The sequence below is a fragment of the Odocoileus virginianus genome, chromosome 26, assembly GCF_023699985.2.
Source record: "Odocoileus virginianus isolate 20LAN1187 ecotype Illinois chromosome 26, Ovbor_1.2, whole genome shotgun sequence".
Lineage (NCBI taxonomy): Eukaryota > Metazoa > Chordata > Mammalia > Artiodactyla > Cervidae > Odocoileus > Odocoileus virginianus.
In genome coordinates, this window is record NC_069699.1 from 45036205 (window position 1) to 45061682 (window position 25478).

Here is a 25478-nt window from a genome sequence, read left to right on the forward strand (position 1 = left end):
GAGTTTTAAGCCAACTTTTTCACTCTCCTCTTTCACTTTCATCAAGAGACTCTTTAGTTCTTCTTCACTTTCTGCCATAAGGGTGGTGTCATCTGCATATCTGAGGTTATTGATATTTCTCCTGGCAATCTTGATTCCAGCTTGTGCTTCCTCCAGCTCAGCGTTTCTCATGATGTACTCTGCATAGAAGTTAAATAAGCAGGGTGACAATATACAGCCTTGACGTACTCCTTCTCCTGTTTGGAACCAGTCTGTTGTTCCATGTCCAGTTCTAACTGTTGCTTCTTGACCTGCATGCAATTTCTCAAGAGGCAGGCCAGGTAGTCTGGTATTCCCATCTCTTTCAGAATTTTCCACAGTTTGTTGTGATCCACAGAGTCAATGGCTTTGGCATAGTCAATAAAGCAGAAATAGATGATTTTCTGGAACTCTCTTGCTTTTTTGATGATCTAGTGGATGTTGGCAATTTGATCTCTGGTTCCTCTGCCTTTTATAAATCCAGCTTGAATATCTGGAAGTTCACAGTTCACATATTGTTGAAGCCTGGCTTGGAGAATTTTGAACATTACTTTACCAGCGTGTGAGATGACTGCAATTGTGCAATAGCTTGAACATTCTTTGGGATTTCCTTTCTTAGGGATTGGAATGAAAACTGACCTTTTCCAGTCCTGTGGCCACTGCTGAGTTTTCCAAATTTGTGGGTATATTGAGTGCAGCACTTTCACAGCATCATCTTTTAAAATTTGAAATAGCTCAACTGTAATTCCATCACCTCCACTAGCTTTGTTCATAGTGATGCTTCCTAAGGTGCACTTCACTGTATAGTCCAGGATGTCTGGCTCTATGTGAGTGATCACACCATCATGATTATTTGTGTTGTGAAGATGTTTTTTGCACAGTTCTTCTGTGTATTCTTGCCACCTCTTCTTAATATCTTCTGCTTCTATTAGGTCCATACCATTTCTGTCCTTTATTGTGCCCATCTTTGCATGAAATATTCCCTTGGTATCTCCAATTTTCTTGAAGAGATCTCTAGTCTTTCCCATTCTATTGTTTTCCTCTATTTCCTTGCAGTGATCACTGAGGAAGGCTTTCTTATCTCTCCTTGCTATTCTTTGCAACTCTGCATTCAAATGGGTATATCTTTCCTTTTCTCCTTTGCTTCTCGCTTCTCTTCTTCTCACAGCTATTTGTAAGACTTCCTCAGACAACCATTTTGCTTTTTTGCATTTCTTTTTCTTGGGGATGGTCTTGATCCCTGTCTCCTGTACAATGTCACGAGCCTCCATCCATAGTTCATCAGGCACTCTGTCTATCAGATCTAGCCCCTTAAATCTATTTCTCACTTCTACTGTATAAGCATAAGGGATTTGATTTAGGTCATACCTGAATGGTCTAGTGGTTTTCCCTACTTTCTTCAATTTAAGTCTGAATTTGGCAATAAGGAGTTCATGATCTGAGCCACAGTCAGCTCCCAGCCTTGTTTTTGTTGACTGTATAGAGCTTCTCCATCTTTGGCTGCAAAGAATATAATCAATCTGATTTCAGTGCCGACCATCTGGTGATGTCCATGTGTAGAGTCTTCTCGTGTTGTTGGAAGAGGGTGTTTGCTATGACCAGTGCGTTCTCTCGGCAAAACTCTATTAGCCTTTGCCCTGCTTCATTCTGTACTCCAAGGCCAAATTTGCCATTTACTCCAGGTATTTCTTGACTTCCTACTTTTGCATTCCAGTCCCCTATAATGAAAAGGACATCTTTTTGGGGTGTTAGTTCTAATAGGTCTTGTAGGTCTTCCTAGAACCATTCAACTTCAGCTTCTTCAGCATTACTGGTTAGGATGTAGACTTGGATTACAGTGATATTGAATAGTTTGCCTTGGAAACAAACAAAGATCATAGTGTTGTTTCTGAGATTGCGTCCAAGTACTGCATTTCAGACTCTTTTGTTGACTATGATGGCTATTCCATTTCTTCTAAGGGATTCCTGCCCACAGTAGTAGATATAATGGCCATCTGAGTTAAATTCACAAATTCCAGTCCATTTTAGTTTGCAAATCCCCAAAATGTCGATGTTCACTCTTGCCGTCTCCTGTTTGATCTCCATTTTCTTTAGTTAACAGTAATCTTCTGGATGGAGAAGGAAATGGCAAACCACTCCAGCGTTCTTGCCTGGAGAATCCCATGGATGGAGGAACCTGGTGGGCTACAGTCCACGGGGTCACAGAGGGTCAGACATGACTGGGTGACTAACAACAACAATCTTCTGGAGACTTCCCTGGCAGCCCAGTGGTTAAGGCTCTGTGCTTCCAAAGCAGGGAGATGTGGGTTTGATCTGAGAAGTGGAATATTTCCTGCCCTATCAGTAAACAAGGATATCATCATCATCAGTGATTGGAGCCCTCCAATGCGAGCCAATGAACCCTGAGGGAACACAGGAATGAAAAAAAAAAAACACAAAAAACCTGCCATCTGGTAACGATCAGACTACAGCTACTCCCTAAGGTGAACCCCAAGGAAACTCAGGATGTAAAAATACAGGAACTGGTCCCAGATAGCTGAGATTTATATATCAAAGGAATGATTTCAGTGAGCCTGAACTCTGGCATCTTCCCATACACAGAAAAGCACTAAATTCTTTTACTTGGGTTATCTCATTTTCTTTAATTAACAGTAATATTCTGATGTTCAGATTACCTACCTTTTGGTGTAAAACTTCTGTATAACCTGGCTCCTCCTCTTGCCTCCACAGAGCAGTTTTCTCAGGGTTATTTGAATGCTGTCTCCCAGGCTTGAGGTCCTAAAAATTCCCACCAAATAAAACCTAACTCTCAACTTTTAGGTTGTAAATATTTTTTAAGTTGACAGATTCCTGTTTGGGGAACTAAGATCCCATGTGCCATGCAACGTGGCCAAAAATTTTTTTAAAAACAAAACAGTCATCTTTTAATGTTCCAACTACCTGGTTTTTGATGTAGAAACTCATATCCTGGCACCCCCATTGCCTCTTCAGAGCAGATCACTTCAGCAGAATCATCTGAAAGTCTGTGTCCCAGGCTTAACTCCTCAGTTTTGTCCACTGAATAAAACATAATACTCAACTTCAGCATTCAGATTCTGAACTTTTTTTTTTCCAGTCAATAGTGGCAGTAATGACTACCCATCCCCACTAACAGTGCTGAATCTCAAGAATTCATCATGGATAAAGAACTTGGTCCCTATAAATCTCCCCCTATGCCATACACTGGCTCAAGGGGGTCTCCAGGAGTAGTGAAGGGTGCAATTTGGGTAGAATGGTGCTCCATCTTGGCCTTTCTTTTTTTTTTTTTTCCCATTTATTTTTATTAGTTGGAGGCTAATTACTTTACATCATTACAGTAGTTTTTGTCATACATTGAAATGAATTAGCCATGGATTTACATGTATTCCCCATCCCGGTCCCTCCTCCCACCTCCCTCTTCACCCGATCCCTCTGGGTCTTCCCAGTGCACCAGGCCCAAGCACTTGTCTCATGCACCCAACCTGGGCTGGTGATCTGTTTCACCCTAGATAATATACATGTTTCAATGCTGTTCTCTTGAAACATCCCACCCTCGCCTTCTCCCAGAGTCCACAAGACTGTTCTATACATCTGAGTCTCTTTTTCTGTTTTGCATATAGGGTTATTGTTACCATCTTTCTAAATTCCGTATATATATGTTAGTATACTGTAATGGTCTTTATCTTTCTGGCTTACTTCGCTCTGTATAATGGGCTCCAGTTTCATCCATCTCATTAGAACTGATTCAAATGAATTCTTTTTAATGGCTGAGTAATATTCCATGGTGTATATGTACCACAGCTTCCTCATCCATTCGTCTGCTGATGGGCATCTAGGTTGCTTCCATGACCTGGCTATTATAAACAGTGCTGCGATGAACATTGGGGTGCACGTGTCTCTTTCAGATCTGGTTTCCTTGGTGTGTATGCCCAGAAGTGTGATTGCTGGGTCATATGGCAGCTCTATTTCCAATTTTTTAAGGAATCTCCACACTGTTTTCCATAGTGGCTGTACTAATTTGCATTCCCACCAACAGTGTAAGAGGGTTCCCTTTTCTCCACACCCTCTCCAGCATTTATTGCTTGTAGACTTTTGGATAGCAGCCATCCTGACTGGCGTATAATGGTACCTCATTGTGGTTTTGATTTGCATTTCTCTGATAATGAGTGATGTTGAGCATACATCTTGGCCTTTCTGACCTGGAACTTTGCTGTAAATAAATCCTGCTCATGGAAGAAGCTGATCACAGAGGACATGCTGCTATTTGAAGTTTCAGGTGCTTGAGGAGCTTTGAGGTGTTAGTCCATGACGTCAGCACAGTAAGACAGCAGCCCTACCATTAAAGCCCCCACTCCTCTATTGACATTTGTCCCATTGTCCTCCAACCTCACACCATGATGGTGGTTAATAGTGTGAACTAAGAAAGCCACCTACCATGTCATTAAACAAAGAATGTTGCAACCATCAAGCCACCACATTAGAGCCACCACCCCATTCCACCCAACCCCCACCCTGCCCCTCTATGGTACGCCCAGAAAAGACTCAGGATGATAAGACCCAGGATACTGGCCCCAGATAGGTGAGATGTATATCAAAGGAATGCTTTCCATGAGCCCAGACTTTACATCTCCCCATTCACAGAAAAGCACTAAATTCCTTAACTTGACATATCTGGTTTTCTTAAATGAACAGCAATCTTTTGATGATCCCACTACCTGGTCTTCGTTGCAAGTCAGTCAAGCAGTCAGTTCATTCATTCAGTTCAGTTGCTCAGTTGTGTCCAACTCTTTGCGACCCTGTGGACTTCAGCATGCCAGGTTTCCCTGTCCATCACCAACTCCCAGAGCTTGCTCAAACTCATGTCGCATCTCATCCTCTGTTGTCCCCTTCTCCTCCTGCCTGCAATCTTTCCCAGCTTCAGGGTCTTTTCTAAACAGTCAGCTTTTTGCATCTGGTGGCCAAAGTATTGGAGCTTCAGCTTCAACATCAGTCCTTTCGATGAATATTCAGCACTAATTTCCTTTAGGATTGACTGGTTTGATATCCTTGCAGTCCAAGTGACTCTCGAGAGTCTTCTCCAACACCACAGTTCAAAAGCATCAATTCTTCGACACTCAGTTTTCTTTATGGTCCAACTCTCACATCCATACATGATCACTGGAAAAACCATAGTGTAAGTCAAGTGCAGAGAAAAAGAGAGCGAGCCAGGCAGTCAGGCAAGAAAAAGGAGACTTATTAGAGGGAAAAGAGAAGGTGACTGGCCCTTAAGGAGAACCAGCGTTCTCCCTTTCTGATGGAGTCCTTCTTATACCCCACCAATGAAAAATTCTCTGAAGGGATGGTCACATAGCCGGAGGTCTGGAATCTGGTGGTCTCACAGCTTTGAGAAGATAGGCGCCAGTGAGATAACAGGATGCCATTTGGGCAATTTGGTCAGTCTCACAGATCACTGTGATTTTATTCATTCATTTGTGAAGTCTACATAATGAGCCATCTTATCAATGAGACTCCATATGGGTCCTATCACATAGCTTTGACTAGACAGACCTTTGTTGGTAAAGTAATGTGTCTGCTTTTTAATATGCTGTCTATGTCTGGCATAGCTTTTCTCCCAAGGAGCAAGCATCTTTTAATTTCAAGGCTGCAATCACCATCTGCAATGATTTTGGAGCCCAAGAAAATAAAGGCTGCTCACTGTTTCCACTGCAAAAACTCCTATAAATCCTGGCTCCTCCCTTACCTCTTTGGAACAGTCCCTCAGAGCCTTTTTTTTTTTTTTTTTTTTTTTTTGGTCAAAGCCCATGGCATGTGGGATCTTAGTTCTCCAACCAGGGATTGAACCTGTGCTGCTTGCAGTGAAAGTGTGGAGTCTCAACCACTGGACCGCCAGATAAGTCCCCCTCAGAGCTCTCTGAGAGCCTGTCTCCCAGGCTAAGTTCTCTGTATGTTCACTGAATAAAACATAACTCTAACTTTTAGGTGGTGCATTTTTTTTTCAGTTGACAGGTATATAACAACTTTGAAGAGATCGAGAACAATTTGCTGCATGTATTCACAAACTCAACAGAGTCTTTTGCCCTAATCGATAAATGCCACAAAGTGGGAACAGGAAGCAGAAAGCAGCTTCCACAAGGACAAGCTCTTTGCATCAGTTTTGGATTTCTGTGGCTAGGCAAGTTTTTATTCCATCAATTCTGGTGGCTTCTGAATGGCATCCACCTCCTTTGTTGCATTTAAAATATTTATTTATTTGGCTGTGCTGGGTCTCAGTTGCAGCATGCGGGATCTTTAGGTGAGGCATGAAAACCCTTAGTTCCAGCATCTGGTATCTAGTTCCCTGACCAGAAATCGAACCCATACCCCTTGCATTGGGAACACAGAGTCTTAGCCACTGGACCACCAAGAAGTCTCAGTTTATTGCATTTTAATTATGACTGGACAGAGACAAATGACAGCAAGAATTCAGGACCAGCAGGAGATATAGTATCAATTTAGAAGCAAAAATAAAAATAGTGAATATGGTAACTTCCCTAGTGGTCCAGTGATTAAGACTCTGTGCTTCCAATGCAGGGGGCATGGGTTGATCCCTGGTCAGGGAACTAAGATCCCACATGCCAAGTGGCCAGAAAAAAAAAAAAAAGTGAATGTGAATGTGTTCAGACTTTTCTTCAATAAGGTGAACTCAGTTTGGTTATTTTAACCTAAAAAGTATTGGGAATTATTACAGTGCATTCATAAGACAGAGAACTGCCACCTTGAAATCCACTGTTAAAATTAAAAAGTGATTTTTTTTTTTTAATGCAAAACCATCAGAGGGTGTCAGTCATCAACTCCAAACTGGAAGGGCACTCCTGGTCCCTGTGGCCTCCCTCTGTTTGTGTTTGACACCCTGGACCTTGGGACTCAGTCCCCTCTTCCTTACCATTCACCCCCGATGAGAGTTTTCACAGAGGAGTAGAAGAGTTCCTTTGGGGGTGCTGCCAGAGTCTGCTCTGCAGGGAGCTTTTGGGAGTCCCTCTCCCACCTCCCTTCTCTCCCCACCCGCCTTTGTCTCAGCACAACTGGACACTTTTCCAGGGCAGGCCCAAGGTGAGATGTTCTGGGAGACCGGGAGCTCAAGTGAGGGAAGGTGTTCTGAAGGGTTGCTCAGTGGGAGGCAGAGGGTCTGGCAGTCTGGAGGTGGGGTGGAGTGGAGCTGCCCAAGTAAATGCTTTAAAACACCCTGGAACTATTTTCCTTTGGAGGAGGTGTGGGAGAGAATGCAAATAAGCACCAGGGAGATGCTTGACTGTGGAGGGCTGCTCTCCGGAGGCTGGATTCGCAGAAAGGGATTTTAAACCTTTGGAAAGAGTTTAATAGTGTTAGAGGCAGTGGCTCTAGAGGTTCTTCCTGGCTCTGGGTAGTCTAGGCTTACCAGGAAGATCCCATCCCTTCCTTCCAGAACAAGCAGGCATTGTTCACCAACAATGGACTTTGTTCAAGGGGAAGATTATCTCCCCTTTGTGGTAGAAATCAAGCTGGAGCTTCCCAGTTCAGAAGCAGTGTATGAATTCAGACTCCAGCACTTATTGGCGGCATGACCTAGAGAAAGTTACTTAACCTCTCAGAACCTCAGAGACTTCATTATCAAAATGGAGTTAAAGAGCATTAAACAAATAATGTATTTAAAGTACACACAGAGGCAGTTCGCTGGTGGCCCTGTGGTTAGGACTCTGTGCTTTCACTGCCAAGGGCCCTGGTTCCTGGTCGGGGAACTGAGATCCCACAAACCTCAAGGCGTGGTCAAAAACTTTTTAAAAAATAAAAATAATAATAATTTTTAAAAAATGAATGTAGAAAGGCTTACAGTTATGGCTGGGCCAGCTTTACAGGTGTGGTGGCTTCCCAGGTGGCACTAGTGGTAAAGAACCTGCTTGCCAATGTAGGAGACTGAGACATAAGTTCGATCCTTGGGTTGGGAAGATACCCTGGAGAAGGGCCTGCAACTCACTCCAGTATTCTTGTCTGGAGAATCCCGTGATCGGAAAGCCTGGCAGGCTACGGTTCACAGGGTCGCCAAGAGTCGGATACGACTGAAGCGATGTAGCTTGCACGCACTGTAAGGTATAGTTCGGGCCGAGGCAGAAAAGGAGAGACGACCTCAATGGAGGTAAGTTACCTTTATTCAGGCAAGAAGGGGTCACAGTTGGCCTAACGACCAGGCTGAGCGCGAGAGGGATCGGGGAGGCTTCATATTTAAAGGGAGGTTTGTGGAAGCAATAAGGGAAACATTTAGTCAGGCGGGATGTTTTGGGTAATCTTTAGTTGAGATGTCATTTGTAGTTGAACAGGGCCTAGGAGGTTTTGGGCAGGGGGTGATAAGTCCCAGGTAGATGCAACCGGCCCGGAGCATCAGGGCAGGACTTAAAATTCGGTTTTGTTTCCCCCGAAGTTAGATGATTCAGCAAGGGCCATTGAGACCGTTGTTTTCATTTCTAGGCCCCAAGACTCTTTCATTCCAGACCCTGAAATCATGAAAAATGGGAAAAAGGATGCCGTATCTCTCTGGCTACTTCCTGCTGGATAGGGGTGACAGTTCTGGGTCTGGAACAGAGGATTGTCCTAGGGCCCAGGGTCTCCTTTTCCTGAGATCGGGGTGAGGCTCTCGAGAAGAAGAATGGTCTTGACCTGGTCTCAAGAGATGGTCTGAATCCGTTCTTGTAGAAACCTTTGAAAGAAAGTGAAGAGACAGGGTCCAAATAAGAGGAATAAAATAAGTACCAATGGTCCCATGAAAGGGAGCAACCAAAGGGGGCCAGTTGAATAGGTTTGGGGGAGTGTAAAGGTTTTGTAACTCTTTTCTGCAGTATTCAATTCTGTCTCTAAGTTCTTTGAATCTGCCCTGGGCTATTCCCGTTTCATTAACAAAATATCAGCAGTCCTCTCCTAGGAAAAGGCAGGTCCCTCCCTTTTCCACAGTGAGAAGGCCCAGGGCTGGCCTATTTTGTAGGGCCACAGAAGCTAATGAGTTAATTTGTCTTTGGACCGAAACGAAGGACTCCACTACCTGCTCCATACCCTCATTAAGTTCTTGGGACAGCTTGTAGTGGAAAAGGGCAGAGGTCGAGATGCCTCCAATCCCAGTGCCTAGGGCTGCTGCTTTGCCGTTCCCAATCAGGAGCAGGGCTATGACAGCTCAGTTTTTTTTCTGTGGGAAAGTTCCCCTTGTGGGTAGACTATTTGTTCTATCTCTTCTTCTTTGAGGAATGTTAGACCCAGAGTCAGGAAGACCAAGATGCAAGGTCCAGGGAGGTCAAGGGGGAGACATGAATATGCATAGGTCCCACGAGAATGAAGATTCCCAGGTTGGTGCAATTATTTGTGCTGTTCCAGAAAACCCAAGTGGAACAGAAGGAGGGAGCGGGGTTTGTAGTTGGAACCAGTGTAGCTGGGACTAGAGTAGTTGATACAGGTTAGGTTTGAAAAGCCTGAGAGAAGGACATTGTCAGAGACTGGCCCGATGAGTTGTATAGTTTTCTGTTGGGGAGGGAAGGTATAGTTGCCCTGTGGCAACCAGGTTGAGGGTAAGGGAATGGCTCTGTGTGGTGAGGGAGACAGTGACATGCGTATCCAACACTGGAATATGTGTTGTGTGTACTGGAAGAATTGGAAAGAAGAGTTGAGAAGGCGTTGGTTGTCAGAGGGAGGTTTTAGGAGAGGCCGTAATTGGGAAAGGAAGTCTAGGCTTTTATAAGGCTCAGGGGTCACCGATAACCAGGAAACTATGTTCTTTATGATTTGTTTTTGTTTCTTTTCCCGATGATCTGGTACCCCCCGCTGTCTGAGTAACCCCCCCATCCCCCACCCCCGCCCCAAGTGGGTGACAGGATAGAGACATATGTTTCTTCCATTTGGCTTATGGCAGGTGCTCTCGAAACTCCTTCTTTCTGTACTTTAACAGTGAATAGGGATTTGGACTCCCCCCGCCGAGGTTCATGGTGCATGGTCTTGGAGCCATATTTTAACATGAGGAATTAACATAGGAATAAATGTCTGAGCAGGGGCAGGGACTAGCCAGAAGGCAGGGGAGTGCAGAAAGGATAAGGAACAGGGCAGTCATGGGTCTGTTATTTAGGCAGTGTGGGGGAAATGGCACCCTAGGAGTAGAACACAGCTAACAACGTAGGCGATATCGACAAAGAGATGAAGGATAGGGGACCAGTCCTGAGGGGAGACAGTTAACGAGGTCTATAGCAAGGACTAAGATTAAAAGTTCAGTTATAGTTAGAGAGATGGGGAAAGGCCAGTCAAGGTGAGGGGCAGAAGGCCCCAAGTTGGTGGTTGCTTAATCTGAGGAGGAACAGTGTTCATTAGGATGTAGAATGATGTAGAGAATGAGAGTAAAGAAATCAATTTCGTCTGGACTTAGGTTGTAGAAATTTCCCTGGAGCCACGGATGAGACATCCGCATGGTCAGATCTTCGTAGGAGGTTCCAGTTGGGGCGCTGGTCCAGAGGTCTTGTAGTAGTTGGGTTGGGAACAGCTGTAGGTTGAGGAGTGTCCAGGTCATTCAGTGTCCTCTCCGATGGTTGACAGGGGTTGTCGCCAGGTGATTTCTAAGGAGGTGGGCCCTGTGAGGGAGACCTGATAGGTGTCAGTTAAGGAGGGCAGCTCAGGATCAGAGGTGACCTGTTTTAGGCGAGAGAGGGGTACCCAGGAGGTGACCTTCTCGAGTTTAGCTGCCGTCAGGGTAAGAAGGATGATTTTGAATGGTCCCTGACACTTCGGAGTTAGGTCACCCTGGGGATTATCAGACAGGTAGACCATGTCTCCAGTTTGTACAAGGGGGCTTGGGGGTCAGGGGCTGGCAAGTTGTGGTTGATGTATTTCCAGAGGGCATTGCGGAGTTCCGCCAGCAGAGGGGAAGGTGGGAGGCTTGGTATGGGAGGAGGTTCGGGGGGAGTCCAGGAGGGAGCATGGGCCTTCCACACATCACCTCAAAGGGGCTCAGCCCCAGGGGCTTTCTGGGCAAAGCCCCACTTTGAGGAGAACAATAGGCAAAAGTTTAGTCCAACCCAGATGTACCTCGAGGGATAGTTTTGGTAAGAGTTTCTTTGATTATTCTATTCATCCTCTGTACCTTTCCTGAGGACTGGGGACGATATGGAATGTGAAATTTCCAGGGTATCTGTAAGAACTGGAAAAGTTGTTGGGGGACCTTGGATGTAAATTCTGGGCCATTATTAGACTGTAGGGATGAAGGCAAGCCAAACCTGGGGATAATTTCTGTGAGGAGGATTTGGGCCACAGTGTAGGCTCTCTTGTTTGGGGTGGGAAATGCTTCTACACATCCTGAAAATGTGTCCACAAGGACCAGGAGATATCTGACTCTCCGAACTGGGGGCATATGAGTAAAGTCTATCTGCCAATCCTGTGCTGGGAGGCTGCCTCGCATTTGATGGGTTGGAAAGGATGTCGGTTTAAGGTTGGAATTGGGATTAGTACGTTGACATGTCTGACAGGAGCAGGTAAGGTTATCTAAATATTGTTGGTCAGCAGTCGATATGGGGAAGTGGTTACGGAGGAACTGTTGGAGTGTCTTGGATGAGGGATGAAAAAGTGAGTGTAGATAAGAGGATTTCTCTGGAGGTGGGAGGGTCAGGTGGAGTCAGGGCTAAGATGACAGGGGACTGGAGGGAGGGATGGGACAGGGCTATCTCCTTTGCCTTCTGGTCTGCGGCATTGTTGTAGGCTGATAGACTTCCCTTTCGATGTCCCCTACAGTGGAGGACGGCGGCTTTGTTTGGTAAGAGTGCTGCCTCTAGAAGTTTGTGGATCAGGTCTGAATTAATAATGGGGGATCCCTTTTGGGTTAGGAAACCTCTCTCTCTCTCTCTCCATATTAGGAGGTTTGAGTGAAATATGTTATAGGCATATTTGGAGTCTGTGTGGATGTTAACCCTTAGATTTTTAGCCAGAGTCAAAGCTCTGGTGAGAGCTATCAGTTCTGCCTGTTGGGAGGTGGTGTGAGGTGGCAGAGGTGAAGCTTCAATTGTCTGGGTCCTGTGAGTGTGATGAAGGTCCCCCTGGATGATGGCATATCCTGCCATGAAGGGTGGGGATTTTTGAGAGCTGCCATCAATGAACCTGTGTGTGTGGGGGTGTCTGGGTCTAGGATGGGCTGATCTGTTAAATGTTGGGAGGCGTTTGGGGTAAGATCTACTGTTAGACTGCAGCTATGTAGGAGGGGGTCTGTTGTAGAGGATGTGGGTAACAAGCTGGCGGGGTTAAGGGGAGAGCAGGGGGAGAGTGAGAGCTGAGGGAGAGGAGAAAGGCATGTAGGACTTGTACCCTGGAAGGGGGAAGGGAGAGGAAAGCCTGATGTGACAGTAAGTCTTGGAAGGTGTGTGGAGAACAGACTGTTAAAGGGGCATGCCTAGAGAGTTTATTTGCTTTGGGTACGAGGGCTGTAATAGCAGCCATGGCCTGTATATAGGGAGGCCACCCCTTGGTCACCATGTCAAGATGTTTTGATAGCTAGGCTATGGGAGGCCAGGTGTCTCCAGCCCACTGGCATAGAAGTCCCAGGGCCTGTCCTTCGTTGGAATGGGCAAAGAGAAGGAATGACCTGGTGTGATCTGGCAGGTGGAGAGTTGGCACTCGGAGGAGGTTCTGGTTGAGGTGGCAAATAGCATTTATTGGCCAGCAAGGAGGGGTTAAAGAGGGGCTCATCCAGACATCCTTTAGTTGCCTCCTAGAGTGGCTCTGCAATGAGGAAGAAGTTAGGGATCCAGATACGGAAAAAGTTTAGGAGGCTGAGGATAGACAGGAGTTCCCTTTTTGTTTTTGGAAGTGGACAGTTAATTAAGGCCTGGATTCTATCTGGGGGAATAGTTCTTTATTAGTGAGATATGGAGATCCCCAGGTAGGTGACATTTGTCTGTACTACTTGGGACTTGTATCAGGACACCTGATAACCCCAGGATCCCAGGGCCCCAAGGAGTTTGGCAGTATGTTGGAGGCAGAGTTTTCGGGTTGGGCTACAAAGGAAAAGGTCATCCACATATTGGAGGAGATGACTCGGAGCTAGGTCGAGTGTCTATGGGTCCTTTTGTAAAGCCTGTCCAAAAAAAGTGGGGGCTGTCTCTGAACCCCTGCAGGAGAACTGTCCATATTATTTGTTGGGAAACATGAGTCTTGGGGTCTTGCCAGGTGAAGGCGAAAAGGGGTTGGGAGAAGGGGTGGAGGGGGATGGTGAAAAAGGCGAGTTTGAGATCTAATACCATGAAGTGGGTTGTTGTCAGGGGTATGGCAGACAGAAGGGTGTAAGGGTTAGGGACTACTGGGAATGCTGGTGTGACAGCCTCATTGATTTTTCAAAGATCCTGGACCAGTCTCCAAGAGTTTGGTCCCTTCCTTACTGCCAGAATAGGGGTGTTGTGTGGTGAATGGGTAGGAATTAAGATGGAGGTTTGAAGAAGACGGTCTATGATAGGCTTAAGTCCCTTGTGGGCCTCCAGGGTGAGAGAGTACTGTTGTTAGGTGATTATAGTCAAGGGGTCTTTTAGGGTAATGTGGACTGGGGGATGACGTTTGGCTATGGTTGGGTGATCAGTGTCCCAGACTTGGGGGGGTCTAAGGTGGGTAGATCCAAGGGAAGGTCAGGGGTGAGGTATAGAGATGGTCCAGGTGCCATCTGCATGCAGAATACAGAGACTGTATCAAGGCGAGGTATGGTAATAAAGGCCCCCAATTTGGATAACACATCTCTCCCTAGGAGTGCCATCAGGCACTGAGGCATTATGAGGAATGAGTGTATGAGGGTTGATTTTCCAAATTGACGGAGTAATGGAGGGCATATTTTTGGCCTTAAGGGAACTCCAGAGACCCCCTTGATTGTAACTTCTGAGTCTTGAGTTGGGCCAGAGTAGGAAGTTAAGAGAGAAAGCAGCTCCAGTGTCTACTATAAAAGAGGTCTTTTTCCCAGCCACTACCCCGCCTACCCTAAGTTCCAAGCTCGTGTCCGGGACACAGGCTGGGGGGCTGGAACCCAGGCCCTGTCACTGGAACAACTCTCTCAGGGATGGGCTGGGGTTCTGGGGAGAAGTGGAGATCTCCCCAGGGGTGCCAGGGCATCCCTGTGGACATTCCACTCTCCAGATCTGGGAGGTGGGGACCTCCCCCGGGGTGCCAGGGCATCCCTGGGGACAGTCCATCTTCCAGTGTCCCCATTGACCACAGGTTGGGCTTGCTTTTGTGGGGGGCCACGGGTTTGGGCATGACTTTGCCCAATGTCCTGACTGGTTGCATTGAAAGCAGGGTCTGGGGGGGTCTTAAGCCCTGGTCTGGGATGACTTGGGCTGGGCTGATCTCTTCCCTTAATTGCTCCTGCCAAAAAGGCATATTTAGCTTTTCTCTCATGGTCTTTTTCTCTGTTAGCCTCCTCTTCTCTATTATTGAACACCTTGAAGGCTACTTCTAGAAGGTCTCTTTGGAAGGTCTCAGGGCCCTTCTCTAGTTATTGACATGGATATGAGTATTTTTTTGCATTCCTTCTAGAAGGCAGGTAATCATATGATTGAGTCTCCTAACACCTGGGTCACTGGGCTGGTATGTCCAGTGGGGATCTAACTGAGTCACCGCCTCATCAGCAACTGGGCTATTCCAATCCTGGTTATGTAAGTGATCAACATGTGCTTTCGCCACTTGCCAGATACGGTCTTTTTCATCTGGGGTGAGAGTGATTTGGTGATTTATAATATAGTGATTTATATTATATTTAGGATATAGTATACATCACTCCATGTGAGGTTATAGGCCTGGGAGAGTCTCAGGAATTCTTTTCTGTATTTGGTAGGATTTTCAGAGAATGATCCTAACTTTTCTTCTGTCTGGCTCATGTCTGACAATGAAAATGGCACGTGGACTTGGGTGCGGCCCTCTGGTCCTGCCACCTCTCTCAGGGGAAACATGTGTTGGGTACTTCCTCTCTGGTCCTGCCAACTCTCTCAGGGGGAACATGTGTGTGGCAGGGGGGAAGGGAAGGGGGGAGGGGGAGTTGGAGAGATGGGGTAGTGGGGTTGAGGGAGAGTCAGGAGAGGTTTCAGAGTCAGTAGGTGAGTTGAATGAGGGGGAAGGAGAGGGTTGGTGGTGTGGCTGGTAGGCAGGGGGCTCGTCTGCGGGGGGTCAAACTCCGGGGGTGCGGAAGGTCACGGTTGGGGTTAGTTGAAGAAGAATAGCCCTTTTGCTTAGGTGGCAAGGTGCATAGAAGGACCTCATGGGTGGAGCAGGCCTGGCATAGGGAGGGCCTGCTCCGAAGGCACCAAAAGTCTTGGGCATATAGGACCTCCAACCACTTGCCCATTCCATTTAAGGAAGTCAGTGAGATTTTGAAGAATGTTAAAGTCAAATGTGCCAAATTCAGGCCAGCAGTCTTGATTGTCCTATTGGTATTGAGGCCAGATCTGAATACAGAGTTGTTTTAAGCGGTTAGCTTTGAGTTCAGTGAGTAAGAGCGGTTTGAGATTTTTGAGAACACAGGCCAGAGGGGAATCTTTTGGGACAGATTGGCCAGACCCCATAATTGAAAGGCAAGTAGAGGCTCCTATTGGAAGTTCGAGTCGTCACCTGTACCTACAATAGGAGTTATGAGAAGAGAGCTCCGTGTTGAGGTGGAGCATCCCCCACCATCATTTACAGAGTGGCCTTAGGCCGGGGGTCCCCGGGACCCGGAGAGGACTGGGTTCTAGGGTGCCCCTAGAACACCGTCAGGATCTTACCTTAATCTCGGGGCCGGCTTGAGTGGAGTGTTGCTTGTAGACCGGTTGAATGTCAAGATTTCCCTGTTCCGGAAGTCGTCAGAGAGAGAGAGAGAGAGAGAAAGGGGATAGAGACGGAGGCCTGCGGGAACGTAAAGCACCAATAAAGCCTTTCACAAGGCTTGCACTGCTCACGAAGGCACTAGGCGTCCCCAAGGGGAACTTATGAGCCCGCAGAAAAGTGAGTTCTGCAGGCGTTCACGTTCCCAGATTCCGGGAAAAGGGAAAACAATGAGAGGGAGAGAGAGGAGAGAGAGAAAGAGAGAGAGAGACGAGTGCCTCGCCCTCTCCTGGGTTTCAGCACCAAGAATGTAAGGTATAGTTCGGGCTGAGGCAGAAGAAAAGGAGAAATGACCTCAACAAAGGTAGGTCACCTTTTATTCAGGCAAGGAGGGGTGACAGTCAGCCTAACGACCAGGCTGAGTGTGAGAGGGATCAGGGAGGCTTCATATTTAAAGGGAGGTTTGTAGAAGCAATAAGGGAAACATTAGTCAGGCAGGACGGTATGGGTAATCTTTGGTAGTTGAACAGGGGGTGGGACAGGGAGTGGGCAGGGAGTGATAAGTCCCAGGTAGATGCAACTGGCACGGAGCATCAGGGTGGGACTTGAAGTTCGGTTTTGTTTCCCCCGAAGTTAGATGATCCAGCAAGGGCTTTTGAGACCGTAGTTTTCTTTTCTAGGCTCAAGGACTCCTTCAACTCCAGTATTCTTGTCTGGAGAATCCCATGATTGGGGAGCCTGGCAGGCTACGGTCCAAAGGGTCGCCAAGGGTCAGACACAACTGAAGCGATGTAGCATGCACACACAACGTATGCAGTCCATCATACAGAGAACCAGGGTCAAAGCGTCCTGCACTTGGCTGAATATTCTGCTTTTGCTGTCTGGCAATTGTTAACAATTTGTTGAGGAAGAGTTCATGTTTTTATTTTGTACTGGGTCTGCAATTTATGTAGTTGATCTTGCTACCAGGTGTTGACTTAAAAAATAGTCACAACCTGAAAGTTGAGACCTAAAGGAGATCAGTCCTGGGTGTTCATTGGAAGGACTGATGTTGAAGCTGAAACTCTAGTACTTTGGCCACCTCATGCGAAGAGTTGACTCATTGGAAAAGACCCTAATGCTGGGAAGGATTGGGGGCAGGAGGAGAAGGGGACGACAGAGGATGAAATGGCTGGATGGCATCACCAACTCAATGGGCATGGGTTTGGGTAGACTCCAGGAGCTGGTGATGGACAGGGAGGCCTGATGTGCTGCGATTCAGGGGGTCACAAAGAGTTGGGACATGACTGAGCAACTGAACTGAAACTGAACTGAAAAGTTGAGAGTTATGTTTTATTTTGTGAAATTAATTAGGACTTCAAGCCTGGGAGATAGCATCTCAAGTGACCCTGAGAGAACTGCTTCGAGGAGGTAGGGGGAGGAGTCAAGTTACATAGAAGTTTGCAACAAAGGGCAGGTAGTCTGAACATCAAAAGTATTTTCATGAATTAAAGAAAACCAAATATCTCAAGTTAAGGAATTTAGCGCTTTTCCATGCATGGGAAGATGCAAGAGTCTGGGCTCACTGAAATCATTCCTTTCGTATTGGTATTGCTGTTCAGTTCCTAAGTCATATCTGACTCTTTGTGACCCCATGGACTGCAGCACACCAGGCTTCCCTCTCCTTCACTCTCTCCTGGAGCTTGCTCAAACTCATGTCCATTGAGTCGATGTGTATCTCAGCTATGGCGCCATTATCCTGCATGATTCTTCAGTGCTCACCATAGAAAGTGGCAGCAACCTAATGGCTGCAGGATGGCAGGTATTGTTCTCCTTCCTTGTTGTCTTGGAGGGCTGGAATCGCTGACGACTGTGACATCCTTGCTTATTGAAATGGCAGGAAACACCCCATTTCTCAGTCCTGAGTCTGCAAATTATGCCCTGGTCCTGCTATGAGGGCAAGATGTTATCCTCTCAACCCGGCCCACTGGTCCAGGAATCTTAGAACCTCCTTGAGAAATTTCAGTTTATTAGGAAACAGCTATTCTACACTCTGGGGGAGACAGAGGTGGTGCCATGGTTCCTGGGCAGGACTGAGGCTGTAATGAGAAAGTTTGAACCCCCTTCTACAACAGTCACATCCCGGCCTGCTTAGCCTAGAAGAGCTCTTTGAGTAAGGGGCCTAGAACCGCTAGGCTTGGCTGACTCACTCGGTAGCTAAAGGCCACACTTTGAGTCCTCCACGGGCTGATTCCTTAGGGAAACTGAGCACAACATGGAATTTAGGATTGATACAGGCTACATAAATTAGATGAAATCATCCAAAGTTTCCTTACCAAAAAAAGGAAAAGGAAAATCAAATTGTTCTAATCTTTTCAAATCCTTTTAAGCATATATTAATTCCATCACCGGCTTCCCTGATGGCTCAGTGGTAAAGAATCCTCCTGCCAACGCAGGAGATACCGGTTCAATTCCTGATCGGGAAAATCCCGCATGCTGTGGAGCAACAAAGCCACAACTACTGAAGCCCTTGTGCCCTAGAGCCTGTGATCCATGACAAGAGAAGCCACCTCCATGAGCCCATTCACCGCAACAAACAGTAGCTCACGCTTGCTGAAACTACAGAAAGCCCGCTCACAGCAATGAAGACCCAGCACAGCCAAAACCAAACAAATAAATTAAAAAAAAGAAAACACTATATAAATTCCATGATCAGAAGGCAAAAGCCAAGAAAGCAACAAAAAATAGATGTTTTTATCAATAAAACTATTGCTGAGGTTGCCTCCACAGAAGAGGTTTACAATTTCCATTTGATATAAAATGTTACCTTCCTCATGGCCATCACAGAAAGTTTATTTCCTTTTGGAGGTAAGTGAAATGAAGTGTTCATTTAGCAAATCAAGCAATTTGTTGGGTAAGAAGTGATTCCATGTGAACCCTGTGACAATTGAAACATGCTATACAAAATTACCAAGGGTTGCAATTGTGTCCCAACATTCTGCTTTCCCACCCTGGCAATTAAGCCACACACACAGCCTCCCAAAGAATTACTTGAGTAGTTACTGTGAGGGCTTGTGAAACAGGTTGAGTGGGGAGCAGAAAATGCCATCCCAAAATGTTCTACTTTAGCAAGTTGATTGCTTTGAGTTGAAGGCAATTAAAAGAACTAATGCTTTTGAACTGAGGTGTTGGGGAAGACACTTGAGAGTCCCTTGGACTGCAAGGAGATCAAACCAGTCCATTCTAAAGGAGATCGATCAGTCCTGGGTGTTCATTGGAAGGACTGATGCTGAGGCCAAAACTCCAATACTTTGGCCACCTGATGAGAAGAACTGACTCATTAGAAAAGACCTTGATGCTGGGAAAGACTGAAGGCAGGAGAGGAAGGAGACAACAGAGGATGAGATGGTTGGATGACATCACTGACTCAACGGACATGAGTTTGAGCAAGCTCTAGAAGTTGGTGATGGACAGGGAAGCATGGCATGCTGCAGTCAATGAGGATGCAAAGAGTCAAACACGACTGAGCAACTGAACTGAACTGAAGACTCAGCAGATTCAGGAAAAGCTTTCTATCTCTCCTTTAACTGCTTAAGAGAATTTAGATAGGGAACCAATACCAGAAAGAGAGCTATTCCCAGAGATACTTTTATATATCAGAAAGACTTATTTGTGTGCCATACAAGCATGTGTGTAACAAACATTTGCTCTTCTCATCTTCTTGCAAACTGTCTTCTGCCTCTTTGAAGTCCCCAACCACTACCCTCTTCTCTTTAGCTCAGGATTGTATGTGCTGTGCTGTGCTTAGTCGCTCAGCTGAGTCCAACTCTGTGCGACCCCATGGACTGTAATCCAACAGGCTCCTCTGTCCAGGGGGATTCTCCAGGCAAGAATACTGGAGTCGGTTGCCATGCTCTCCTCCATGGGATCTTTCCAACCCAGGCATCAAACCCAGATCTCCCGCATTGTAGGCAGATTCTTTACTGCCTGAGCCACGAGGGAAGCCCAAGAATGCTGGAGTGGGTAGCCTATCCCTTCTCTACCTGAAGACCCAGCAATCGAAGCTAGGGTCTCCTGCATTGCAGGGAGAGTCTTTACCAGCTGAGCTACCAGGAAAGCCCTAGGATGGTGTATAAACGTCACTTGCCTGACTGCCTTTGAGTCTATCTTTGTGGGACTGCTGTACATACTTATGTGATTAAATTTGTTTTTCTCCTATTAATCTGTTTTATGTCAATGTAAATATTAGACCAGCTGATGAACCTAGAAGGGAAGAAGGGAAAATTTTTCCTCCAAAACAAATTTATTCAAGCTCCAGTGAGGCCTCACTGGGCATTCTAACTTAGAAATTTACCTCAAGAACTGGAATTCACAAGGAGTTCTCAGTTTTGGAAAGATGATACATTGTTTAGGTCACTTTAAACTGCACCACGAAATGTAGAAATTTAAAAAATGGGCCAATCTCAATCTTATTGTGGTAATCATTTCACATATTTATATAAATATATCAAGTCATCCTGCTGTACACCTTAAACTTGACACAATATTACATAGGTGGCACAGCATAAAGAATCCACCTGCCAAGGCAGGAGACTGGGGTTCCACCCCTGGTTCAGGAAGATCCCCTGGGGAAGGAAATGGCAACACTCCAGTATTCTTGCCTGGGAAATGCCATGGACAGAGGAGCCTGGTGGGCTACAATCCATGGGGTCAAAGAGTTGGACATGACTAAACAACAACAAAAACCCTTTCTAGCAAAAAAATAGCTTAAACAATAAAGAAAAATTGTGATTTCACATAAGATGTGATCGCAAGTTAGAACGGTTAGAGGATTGGCTGTGCAGATCACAAGGACCCTGTGCTAGATTTCTAGGGTGGCCACATCAAAGTCACACACACAGCGTGGCTTACAACAATAGAATTTTATTGTCTCACAGTTTTGGAGGCCTAAAAGAGAAAAATAGCATCTAAAGGAAGATTATGGGGAGTCAGCAAGTCGGCACACAGCAGAAACTGGCAGAGAATCTGACCCCCTGCCTTAATGATGAACTGAGATTATTTCCCCTACTTCCCTTTCAAAAACTTTCATGGCCTAGCAGAATCTTCAGAGTTGGTTCTGAAATACTTGTCTGCCTTCTCCTCAGGTTGCCAGACTCCTGAATAAAGGAACCTTTCCCTTTCCAACGCAAGTTTAGTCTCTTGAGTATTGGCTTTTTTTTTTTTTTTTCCCCAGCCGTACTGGGTCTACGTTGCTGTGCACAGAGGCTGCTCCCGTTCCAGTGGGCAGGCTTCTCATTATGGTGCTTCTCTTTTCGCGGAGCACAGGCTCTCAGCGTGCGGGCTGCTGCAGCTGCAGCACATAGGCTAAACAGATGCGGCTCTAGGGCCTACGATGCATATTCTTCGCTGGCTGGGGTGCACAGGCTTTGTCGCTCTGCTGCTTGTGGGATCCTCCCAGACGAACGTTCGAACCCACGTCCTCTGTATTGGCAGCTGGATTCCTATCCACTGTGCCACCAGGCAAGTCCGAGTATTGGCTTTTGAGTAGTGAGCAGCCAAACTTGACTTTGGAAACAGCTTCACATATACACAGTCATCTATAGGCAAGTCCGGGTTCTGCCACTTGCTATTGGAATACCTCTCTTCGCTTCCATTTTGCCTCTCATAGAGTTGTTATGAAGCTCAAGTGAAATCATATGTATAAATAAATGTGTATGTGTGTAAGATAATTGTTATTACAGCTAGACATCCTTTACTTTCTCCACACATAATGTTGCCAGCTAGCAACTGATTCTCAAGTGTTGGGATGAGAACGATTTTTAAGATATACTGTTTGATTCCAACTAAATGACATTCTGGAGAAGGTAAAACTATGGAGACAGTAAAAGATCAGCGGTTGCCAGGGTTTGGGAGTGGGGGATAAAGAGGTAGAGCACAAAGGTTCTTTAGGAACAAGAAACTACTCTGTTACCATAATAGTGGATACATGTCATTATACATTTGTTCAAACCCATAGAATGCATAAAACAATTGTGAGCCACAGTGCAAACAATTGACTTACGGCGATTATGATGTGTCAGTGTAGGTTCAGCCATTATAACAAATGTACCATTCTGGTGAGAAATATTGATAATAGATAGGGTGTGCATATGTGGGGTCAATGAGTATACCGGAATATCTGTACCTTCCTTTTCATTTTGCTGTGAACCTACAACTTTCTAAAAAAAAAAAAAAAAAAAGAAGTCTTTTTAAAGACAGAGAAAATGGAAAAAAATTAATGGGCCAATTAATTATCTTGAGGGACGTTCCTGGTGGTCCAGTGGTTAAGAGTACACCTGCAAAAAAAAAAAAAAAAGTCTGCCTACAGCGTAGGGAACACGGGTTCGATCCCTGGTCAGGGAACTAAGATCCCACATACCGAGGAGTAACTAAACCTGCATGCCACATCTAAAGAGTCTGAGCACAATGGCAATGAAGAGCCTGTGCACCACAATGAAAGATGTCAAGTTTGGCACTAAGATCCAATGCAGCCAAATAAATGTTTAAAAATATTAAAAATAAATAAATACTTTGGCTACATTAATTCACTCAGTTAACGATATATATTGAGTCAGACCCTGGCTGGGCTCTGGATAACATGGGAAGCAAAATTACTTTACAAATGCATAATGGAATAGTAGAGAGTCATTCAAAATGATTGTGTAGTTCTGCATTTACTGATCTGAAAGATATCCATAGTAATCTATGAAAAGGATAGGTTTTTAATAATATTATGAGCCCATTAAAAATATATTTTAATGGGGGGAAAAATGTCTGAAAAGTTCTGTGTCAAATCAAATGTAATAGTATAGCTACTCCCGGACATTATGGTTTGTTTTTTGTTTTTTAAAGTATATCTTTGTATTTTTTAGTTTTCTGCAATGGATGTACATTTGCTTGCATGGACACTAAATATGTAAATAAATGAAATAATGGTTAAAAGAAAAGGAAGACTAAAAAATTAAGTCTGATGTGCTTTAAAGCAGTCTGATTCACTTCTGATTGCAGTTTTCTCCTCTGTCCACACCTCACTGGAGCCAGCCTTTCTCTAAAGTCCAGCCTGTAAGGCACTGTAGGATTGGAAGCTAAGAGAGCCTCACTGTAACAGGGCAGGGAGCCAGGCTAGGAATGTGAGACAGTGAGAATGTGAAACAGGCTGAGCCATTTCAGGGCACTTTTAAAATATGAAAAAGAAAAAAAAAAGACTTCTTCCACTCCAAGAATAATTCAGGAAATCAAGTCTTGGGAGGAACCTTCAGTCTTCAACAGTGAAATCTGGGAAAGGTATGGGAAGTACACAACTTGAAAGATGTGCTGCAAAGCTTTCTTTTGCCGTACAACATTCAGCAGGTTATGGCTGTTTCTGAGGTTGTTTTTGTAGATTAGATGGCCTGAAAAATATATCTCCTTGGGTATATTCACTTCCCAACAGTTGTAGGACATGGCACCCTGATCTGTCTTTGTCATCGCCTAAGCATTCAAAGCAGACTCAACATTAGTCTTCCTAGCCTGTGAAATGAAAAAACAGACATTGCAGGGAAGTGTGTGCTCTGGGGGCACAGACGGCTTTTCTTCCACTGCTTTGCAGTTTGGACAGTTGCCATCCATTTGGGTTCCTCTAAAACAGCCTTTTTTCCAGACCCCAGAACAAATTGTAGCCAGAAACTGTTCTTTGTCAGAAGGCAATTGCAGCCCAGACTTCACCAGGATCTTGCCCTCTTCTCTCAGGGAATAACTTCTCTCTATGGGTCGGGATCCTGGTTCTCTTGTTTACTTGGGGATTGGACACAGCCCCTGGTTCTTTCGGGAAAACCCCCACTATCCCAGGGTTTCTATTTTGTCTTCAACATTGTCCAACTTCTATCTGCTCTCTGGATACCACATCTTCCTAGTATCAGGGACTGACATGTTTTGTCTTCCGTCTTCCCTTTTCTTCCTCTTTAGACACCTCAGTTTAGTGAAACAAAATAAATAGACCTCTGTCACCATTGTTGTGCATTTGTGCTAAGTTGCTTCAGTTGTATCCGACTCTTTGTGACCCTATGAACTGTAGGCCCCACCAGGCTCCTCTGTCCATGGGTACCAGTCCATGGTCTAGAGGTTGAGGATACCTGCCTTATACAAACCATCCCAACAATTCCATTGACTAACAAAGAGGGTAACGCAACTATTTTATTAATATATCTTGAGTGTGGTGGTTGTACAAACTGTAAAATACTGTATATGGATTCCAAAATTCAAAGAACTATCTATGAAAAAGGCTGTTATAGTACATAAATTATACCTCGATTGAGAACACCAACAAAAACTGGTTTAAGTAACATGAAAATTGTGTAAGATACAAAGCTAAAGCAGGAGAGGAAATGGCTGCTTCTATAGCTTAGGTGGATATATGAGTAAAGAGGCTATCAGGAGAATTTAAAACTGTGTTTTGCTGGAGAAGGAGATAATTTTCCCTTTAAAACATTTATTTGATATTAATGCTATGGACTTTGGGAGCTATAAATATGTTTTAAAACTTAAAGATGGGTGTTTATAAAATCTATGGAACTGAACACTTAAAGTTAGTTCGTTTTATGCAGTTTATATTAAATATCAACTACAAAAGTTTTAAAATAATTTATTTTTTGACCATGCTGGGTCTTCGTTGCTGCACAGGCTTTTCTTGAGCTGCAGCAGGCTTGGGTTTCCTTGGTGGCTCAGATGGTAGAGAATCCCTGCAATGTGGGAGACCTTGCTTCAATCCCTGGGTTGGAAAGCTCCCCTGGAGAAGGGCATGGCAACCCACTACAGTATTCTTGCCTGGAGAATCCCCATGGACAAAGGAGCCTGGAGGGCTACAGTCCATGGGGTCGAAAGGAGTTGGACACGACTGAGTGACTAAGCACAGCACTCGTCAGTTGCAGTCCAGGAATTTCTCATCACAGTGGCTTCTCTTGTTTCAGAGCACAGGCTCTAGGGCACTCAGGCCTGAGTAGTTGGGACTCAACAGCTACGGTTCCCAGGCTCTAGAGCACAGGCTCAGTAGTTGTGGAGGACCGGCTCTGCCGCTCTGTGGCACGTAACATCCTCCCAAACCAGGGATCGAACTTGTGTCTCCTGCACTAGTAGACAGATTCTTTACTACTGAGCCACCAGGGAAGCCCTACAACGCTTTCAAAGAAGGCTTAAAGAAAAGTTGTGGGTGGTCGTCACAAGAAGCTACAACCCAATGAAAAGAAAATTCATCCACTTAAAATTTATGCAATCTAACGTATAGTACACCTTAATAAAGGAATACAGAAATTGAAATCTGGCTCTGTCTGTTGTGGACCACCGGTCAAGAGCCTCCAGCGATGACTCACACCCAGAACAGGCCTCCTGGGGCGTAGCCCACCTCCACAGTACCTGCTGTCCCTGGGCCTGCGGCCGGGGCTCCTGCAGGGGGCGCCTGAGTCTCTCAGCGGTGGCGAGCTCGCACACAGGCCTGAGGCTCCGGGTCACCCAGGGCCTTGGAATCCAAGAGGTAAGGACGTGGGAGTCCCCTCCCCTCCCGCCCCCGCAGCAGGTCGGGGAATCGCCTCTTGGGGCCACCCAGCCACGCCAGTCCCTGCCGGCCGCGCTGACGTCACCGCTCCACCTCCCCG

At 45.6% G+C, this 25478-nt stretch overlaps 1 long non-coding RNA gene across 2 annotated transcripts; it reads right to left on the bottom strand.

Moving 5' to 3' along the window:
• Positions 1-9891: 9891 nt before the first annotated feature.
• Positions 9892-25457, bottom strand: LOC110125305 (uncharacterized). 2 transcript variants are annotated; one of them, XR_002310015.2, is made up of 3 exons: positions 25240-25457; positions 15795-15857; positions 9892-10646 (listed from the first exon to the last, which is right to left on the bottom strand). It is a non-coding gene; the product is annotated as an uncharacterized lncRNA (long non-coding RNA). The 2 variants fall into 2 exon arrangements; XR_011483745.1 differs by having other exon boundaries at positions 15795-15915.
• Between the last annotated feature and the right edge of the window lie 21 nt (positions 25458-25478).